Source organism: Sinocyclocheilus grahami, unplaced genomic scaffold (assembly GCF_001515645.1).
Source record: "Sinocyclocheilus grahami isolate Dianchi unplaced genomic scaffold, SAMN03320097.WGS_v1.1 scaffold414.1, whole genome shotgun sequence".
Taxonomy (NCBI): domain Eukaryota; kingdom Metazoa; phylum Chordata; class Actinopteri; order Cypriniformes; family Cyprinidae; genus Sinocyclocheilus; species Sinocyclocheilus grahami.
Genome location: NW_015505593.1, coordinates 227952 through 236647, shown reverse-complemented (window position 1 = coordinate 236647; position 8696 = coordinate 227952).

Below are 8696 nucleotides of genomic sequence, written 5' to 3'. Positions count from 1 at the left end.
ATCAAACCTGCTTTAAAACCCAGCAACACAACTGTAGCTGTATAACAGAAACACAGAAACACTGCTTTAACAAAAAAGCAAAACAGCAAGACTTATTTGACATCAAAACAAAAATTTTAAATACAAAATAAGAAAATAAGAAAGAAAATTTTAAAAATTCTAATCGCTCTCGCTGTACTTTGATGTCACACACAGAACGATCTGTGCAGTGCTGCTTCAAGTCCAACACCTATTGTGTTTTATTAAGAGATGCACAACAGTTTTTCTGTGGCTTTATAGGTAATATTTTCACATACACAATTTAGCAAAATCTGAAAATATTGTGTCAAATATATACAATATTAACTTCTTATTACTGAATTGTTGTAAATAAATATCACATTTGCAGCTGGTCAGTGTTCAAAAAATGCTGGGAAATCATTTCATGTAGCCCTACAAGAGTGATTACTGATAAACTGTCTGAAAAAAAGAAAGTCAAGTTTTAGAGAAGAAAAAAATCACCCACTGACTTTCAAAGCTGCTATATAATGACTTTCTACTTCGAGGACCTTGATAGAAATGTAGTGGAGTGTTAAGTTCCCAGAAAAAATAATACTCAAGTAAAGTACCGATACTCAAAAAGTGTACTTAAGTACAATACTCAAGTAAATGTACTTAGTTACTGTCCGCCTCTGAAAAAAATTAACGATGCGATGCATCAGTTTAAAAAGTGTGCATCGGATACAAGTTGGCATTTGTATCGCGATGCATCGTTTCTAACATATCGGTAAAACCCGATTTATTTATATATAATTACTAGTGGATGGCTACACTTGTATTGTTTAGAAAGTGACCAATAATCTGTGACCAATATTTTATATGTAGATTGATTTCTTCTCCTCTCTAAACTGTTTCTCAAGCGCGTTCTCTCATCACCGCTGCGCGTGAATATGACGTATCACAAAAACACTACAGAGACCTGCGGAAAAGCGGGGATTAAAGTCCAAAATCTGATTTGAAATAACCTAACAAATCTATCGGGGCTAAAGCAGTTCCATAACCGACAATGTAAATTCACACAATCTCACTAATTTGTGGACGCTTAATCTTAAACAGCCTTTAATGTCGATCATGGATCAAATCGATCCACCATGGCAAACAGCGAATATAATTATGCTGTTTAATGCATTTGAGACGTTGTGTTTTCCTTGGGAAATCATTTCATGTAGCCCTACAAGAGTGATTACTGATAAACTGTCTGAAAAAAAGAAAGTCAAGTTTTAGAGAAGAAAAAAATCACCCACTGACTTTCAAAGCTGCTATATAATGACTTTCTACTTCGAGGACCTTGATAGAAATGTAGTGGAGTGTTAAGTTCCCAGAAAAAATAATACTCAAGTAAAGTACCGATACTCAAAAAGTGTACTTAAGTACAATACTCAAGTAAATGTACTTAGTTACTGTCCGCCTCTGAAAAAAATTAACGATGCGATGCATCAGTTTAAAAAGTGTGCATCGGATACAAGTTGGCATTTGTATCGCGATGCATCGTTTCTAACATATCGGTAAAACCCGATTTATTTATATATAATTACTAGTGGATGGCTACACTTGTATTGTTTAGAAAGTGACCAATAATCTGTGACCAATATTTTATATGTAGATTGATTTCTTCTCCTCTCTAAACTGTTTCTCAAGCGCGTTCTCTCATCACCGCTGCGCGTGAATATGACGTATCACAAAAACACTACAGAGACCTGCGGAAAAGCGGGGATTAAAGTCCAAAATCTGATTTGAAATAACCTAACAAATCTATCGGGGCTAAAGCAGTTCCATAACCGACAATGTAAATTCACACAATCTCACTAATTTGTGGACGCTTAATCTTAAACAGCCTTTAATGTCGATCATGGATCAAATCGATCCACCATGGCAAACAGCGAATATAATTATGCTGTTTAATGCATTTGAGACGTTGTGTTTTCCTCAGTGCATAACTGACATGTCACGAGTATATTTTTCCTCTGTATATCCATTTTGCTTGCTGTTAGGAGTGGGCGAGGCATACGCGAGTGAACGAGCGCTGCTGCTCACATGCACGCTATACAGACAGCGCGCAATAATTCTGAGCCAAATATGCATTTTGCTAAAATATTCGTTGTCGGACATTAAATGTGCCTCTTGTAGAATTTTAAACCTACATATAGGTGTATTCTTATGATAGCAGTAGGCCTAACTGTAAAGGGACTATTGTAATGGGTAAATAAAATGTAAGCTAATACAGTAATACTAAGCTTACTACTTAATTACTACTTAATGTGTGTTTCTTATAGCAGTTAAAATGTAGTTAACTTTTAGTTGAGTGATTTTAATGCTTCAAAGAGCAATGTTAGATTGTAAAGTTCTAATGCTATCTGCTCTAACTATAAAAGGTACAGCTGTCATAAAACCAGAGAAAAAGGCTGCATGGCTATGATAGTATATGAGAGAGTCAGTGGTAATATCATTGCATTCCTATTGTTCAGTGTTAGAGGAGCTCAGCTTAGTCTGACAGTTTGCCTGCCCTTTCCAGCATAAGTTGTCACAGTGACTGATTTTGATCTTTGTTACATTTGTTTTATGGAACCAAATCATTTGACAGTGAGTCAGACTATAGCTGAAATAAGCCTGGCCTATTTGGTAAACTTGTTTTATGAAACAGGCCTCGAGGCGTTAGAAGTCAGAAGACACATAAGTTAATTTATGATTTGCTGTCTGTCTGAACCAAAGAAATAAATGTGATCATATTTTTTCCATTGCATCGAATCGCATTGTGTTGAATCGGATCGAATCGAAATCGGATCGCACTGTATCGTAATAGGGGTGAATCGTATCGCATCGCATCGCTAGCTACTTCATATGTATCTTCAATTTATCGTAGTGTTGGTTATGCATCGAGATGCATATCGCATCGGCCTCAGTTATGGAGATGCACATCCCTAGTAGATAAGATGCCTTTTTTTACTTAGTGCAGGGCGAAAAAGCTCTTTGCAAAAAATATAAAATCTTAAGAACACAGCAAATACAGTAACCTATATCAGACATCTGGTTTTATGGAGAGCCAAAAGAGGTACTGCAAATTTTAATATAATCTGACAGAGATATGAGGGTCATACTAAGCATTTGCTTTAAAACCTCTACATTGTCATAACGTCTGTTTTCATAGATAGGCTAAAAGGCTTGTACTTAATAAAAATTATATTCTTTTCCTTTCTAAAGGTCTGTGGGCATGTACAAGTGAGTGCAAGATTTTGGGCCATTCAGACCACTGCTGGAGTCCAACTGCTTCCAGGATAAACTGCAATTTAGCACATTCATTTGCTAAGACAGGTTCACTTCCACGAGACACTCTCAGGAGGGAAAACTACAACCAAGCCCACATTCCAAAAACAGTGGGATTGCAGAGTGTCTGTGAGAAAGTACTGCACAGAGAATATGATTATATAACCAGTTAATTCACCTCAAAAGGTCAGGGTGCATGAAATTGACAATATTACATTCCTGGTGTTTTCACAAACAGCAACACACTGACTCAAAAATGAAGTGTTAAGATGAACAAAACCAGCCATACTGACAGACAATTCACAGTTCACAGACAAATTGTTTATTTTGTGGAAAGTTTGTTGTTCTTATGCAGATTTTCACACTGTCAGCTGACCTTGTAGAGAATAATAATTGTAGTGCTTTTTTTTGTAAATGCTGATCATATTTTTTATAATGCAACTGATATTCAAGATGACTAAAATTATATAGCCTACTTGATTTTAAAATTAGATTTTTTTTTTATTGTTCACAATTCAAAATGGTTGTTAATGAAGTAAACATTTCTCTGAATGTGTTTAAATATTTATTTGTATAATATGTCTGTAATATTTGTGTTGCACTTGATTAAATGTCTCATTTTAATTATTAATGAAAATTTTTGCACAATTCAATTTTAGGGATGAAGATGTGTTACAGTTTTTGCCTATTGCTTACACACATTTTGCTAAATTTGGCTCATTGGGTCAAAACTCTACACACAAGCAAATAAGACACAACACTGGGAAATAAACCATTCACATCTATGTCAAATTGAAACTCTATCAAAACCTAACAATCCTTTGTCAAAATGTCACTCTGATGATAAAATGATACCCACTTGCATCATATGAATACACTTTCAGATCAGCAGCAACACACTAGTCTACTTTATATTTTTTTTAAAAACTGCAGTCTTTTGTTTTCAATGTTTTTATTCAGTTCCACAGAGGGCATGTTTTCACAACAACCAAAAAATGAAATACTGATTTCAAAATCATTACAGTAGTATATTTTACTGTACAGTAAATTCAGTTAAATCAAAAATAAAACAAACAATACACTACTGTAAACACAGAAAAACACAATTGTGCACAAGTGGGCTTATGGATCCTGCCGTCTGTTGGGGTCTGGCCACAGGATCTCATCAACATCACAAGCAATGTCTTCTCTCGCTAAGCATCGGGGAAAATATCCCCTTGTGTGTCGAATCCATCCCTGGATAGACCTCACCTCAATGTCTCCGCAGGCCTGTTCCATTGCCTGCAGAAGAGGCATACGGGCATGTGGTTGGCGGTCATATACGCGCCATCTCCAAGCGGAAAAAAATTCCTCTATAGGATTTAGAAATGGCAAGTAAGGGGGCAAGTACAGAACTTCAAAGTGATCATGGTTGGTGAACCAGTTCTGGACCAGAGCAGCCCGATGGAAACTAACAGTATCCCAGACAACAACAAACCTGGGCTGCTCTGGTCCATCCTGTCCAACTGCATCATGAAGTGCATCTAGAAATGTGATGATGTGTTGCGCCAATTATATTACATCCCCGTCGTCTGTTTTTGCTAAGGTTGAATCCAGCCTCGTCAATGTAAATACATTCATGCGGCTGGGCAGCTCCATCCATGTCCAAGATTGTCCGTAACAAAATACATATTGTGGATGGCTTTACTCAAAGCACACACTTACACTACTACATATACAGAACCGACCCACCCCACCACACCACACAGGTACCTGTGTAGCTTTCTGAATGTATCTATGGTACATATTCATCTGTTACTGGACTGCACCCATTCTTTATTGTAAATGATACTCTAGATACAGTCTGAGTAGAGTAGAGAGTTGAAGACATACCTGTTTTCCAGTCGGAATGTCCTCATTATGGATGAAACTGTGAAACGGCTTAGATTAGGATGGACTCTCTGCCCAGCTTAACTCATAGTCAGGCCATGGTTTATGACATGGTCCACCAAAGTTGCTCTTATGTCATCCGAAATAATGGTCCTTGCGTGGCCTCTTCAACCACGTCCTCCCTCCTCCCTCCCTCTGTCTGTCTGTCTGTCTGTCTGTCTGTATGTCTTCCTCTTCCTCTAGCGCTCCCTGCCTCCATGCTTGCAAAGTTCTCAAAATGGCTTAACTGAGACCTTTTTGTAGCTGACTGATTGGTGTTCAGTTTTGTAAGTAAATGTTTTCAGGTGTGTGTCAACGTCTTTTCAATTAACCAATGTGTGTTGTATTTTGAATAGACGTGTTTTCCCAATGGTACCCTGAGATTTTATTTTTGAACTAAGTGTCTTATGTATGAAATAGTGTGTAGTGTCTAGGAGCAAGTGTATTGCAGAAAGGAGCAAGTGTGTTACAGAATTGCAACTAAAGTGCAAAGCAGCGCTTTTGTTTAAGGTATGGTTACACTGTGTTTAAGGTATAGTAACAAAAGCTTCAAGTTTTGTTACTTTGGTCTAAGCATGTGTCTATAGTGTTCAAGCAACGGGCAAAAACTGTAAACCTGCATTACAGTTTTTCTGAATTGCTAAAACACATTTCTTGAAACCATCACTCATTTTCTCAAAACCTTAAACACAAATCCAAATACTCAAACTAAATTCACGAAACCTCTGACTCTTCCATCAAAAAATCACTTGCACTCAAAATCAGCCGGTGCTCTCAGATCACACACACACAAGTCAAAAAAATAAACACTACAGAGCATTCATTAGACACTACAGAGAAAAATGGAGAACACAGCATCCAGAACATTACAGAAAAAAAGTATATTGCATTGAGAACAATTTTGCAATTCTGTAAAAAAGTATAGTAATTGCAACTGAGTAAGGTGAATATATTGTATAGGCCTACTGTATGTACTGCAAGAACAGTATTGTGCTGAATATCGAATAGTACTGAATGTTTGTATTCAGCACTTGGATACTGCAAAAATACTGCAGTCCAACTGCAAAGGCCATAAAGGTAAAAAAAAAAAACTAAATGAATAGCATGTTACAGTACACTCAAATACTGTAAGTTGTGCAATTGTAAAATCAGGGTCAAGGAGAGATTCATTCTGTCTCAACATCATGTCTTTGTGCTTGAGTCCGCCCTGAGGACTTTGTCCACATCACAAGTAATGTCTTTTTTGCTAGACAAAGAAAAAAAAACCCTCTGGTCTGACAGATCCAGCCTTGATAACACTCTCTAAACCTTACTCTTTCTCTTCTTGTCCTCTTCCTCCTCATCCTCCACTTCTTACATGTACTCTTCCTCCTCTCCTTCTCAAATTGTTTCCATCTATTGTTCGTATCATCATTCAGTCACCTGTGCCCCTTGTGCACTCTGAACTAGCTCATATTTTGTACAGTTGGTTTAATCACATCATTAGAAACAAGTGTGAACAATTTAGAATTGTTGTGTGTAAATGATGAAAACTGGGCTTTAGTTGTATTTGTAGTTGTAGTTGTAAGTGGGCAACTTTTGCCACTTGTGTTTAGCATTTTGCAGCACAAATGCATCACAGTGTGATAAGTGTTTGAGTGAGTGAGAATGTGTTTAGAGCTTTGCAAAAAGAGTGCATGAGATTTGCAAATAGAGCCTAACTGCCTGAACGGGTTTAAGGTTTAGCAGAAAGAGTGCTTTATTCGACAAATTGGTTTAAGCTATTGAGAATTTGGTTCAGAGATTGGGGCTTAGTGTTTTAGCAATTCAGAAAAACTGTAAAAGCTGAATGTCTTTTACTTATTACATTGAAAAGACTACTGATTATTTGTAAATAAATAATATTAATAATTGTCTGATCAATCAGTATTTTTAAAGTCCATAATTGATCATGCAATTTTGTAATTAGAGATGTCAGTAACAGTGCGTCTGAGCAGGGTGTCTGATATGCCACACAGATTTGAGTGACTTTAATTTGTTTAAAAGTGCAAGTGTACGGTGGCCGAGAAGTGCAAAACAAATCACAATTCTGAAAACAAAATAACAAATTACAACCGCAAATGCAAATCTAAAAAACAAAATAACAATTCAGAAAACACAACAACAATTCCGAAAACATTATAACAAGTCAAAAAACACAATGACAAATCCGAAAACAAAATAACAAGTCAGAAAACACAACAGCTGTGTCCCAATTCAAAGACCGCATCCTTCGAAGGACGCTCCGAGTCTAGTTTTCGCAGGATTTTCTGATTGCGCCAGCAGGTGTTCCCGATTGCCGCTTTGTCGCATAGCAATGGTGGGAGAAGAGAGCTGCCATCCTGAGATTTGTTAATGAAACTGAAAATAACTATGAAGCCTGAATTGTTAGTTTTTGACTGTATTTATTATACCTTATACTGTAGGAAATGTTGGTGATGGTTCACCCCCGGCACCGCCAGGTGGTTTATTTCAGGCTTAGCCAAGACCATGCAGGTAACGTAGGGATCGCAAGTTCAGAAAAGTAGGCCTATATATATATAAAAGTGTTTGACACTTTTTTTATTTGTCATTTTGTGTTTCAAGAATGAGGTCCAAGGTTAAGAAGCTATTAGTTATTTAAATGTAAAATGTTTTTTTCTCTATTTTGCAATAGTAAAAGACGGCTTCCGTTATTGATCACATCTCAGGTAGATTGCACTGTTTTCTTGCACGGCTGGATGTTGGACTCGTGAAAAATAATCCCATTGTTTGTATTTGCCAAAACTGATTTACTGAAGTCAAAACACAGACTGAATTAGAGTTATTGCGAGCGCCACTTGCTGTGAAGCGGGAGCGACCAGAAGATGTTAGGACAGTGGAAATATGCACTCAAACACTCTGGAGACCTTCCCAGATGATATCCCACTTGCAGAGCCCGTACCAGGCTTTCTATTGTGGCAGCCCATCCAGATCCAGCAGCACCACCTCATCTGAATGAAAGTGTACATAATTTTTTTTCTCTCAATCTTATCTTTGTTTATTTAATTCTTGTTGTTTTTTCTGATGTTGAATTGAAGCGAATTTCTGTCATTTAGAAATTATAAGTTGCTTTGCAAAAATAAACAATGTTTATAATTATTTTTTGTCTTTTACTTACAAGTTTCAACTTATAATACAAAAATAAAACAAACAATGCACAGAAATTACTTAATTTACAAATAACTAATCAAATTACAAAGTAATGTACAGAACAACTTTCATTTCTTTTTTAAGTTTCCCAGCAGCCCCATTTTCTCCAGAACTGTCCTAAAACAAGACAAAAGGAAAGAGTTATGAAAATTATTAAGACAGGATTGCAAAATATGACACAGCAGGACATGCATACAAAATACTCCAGAAATCATATTTCTGGATCATCAAGTTTGCTTAGAAAGTTTGAGGACATATCTTGCATGACAGCGCTAAAATAATAACAACAATAATAATAA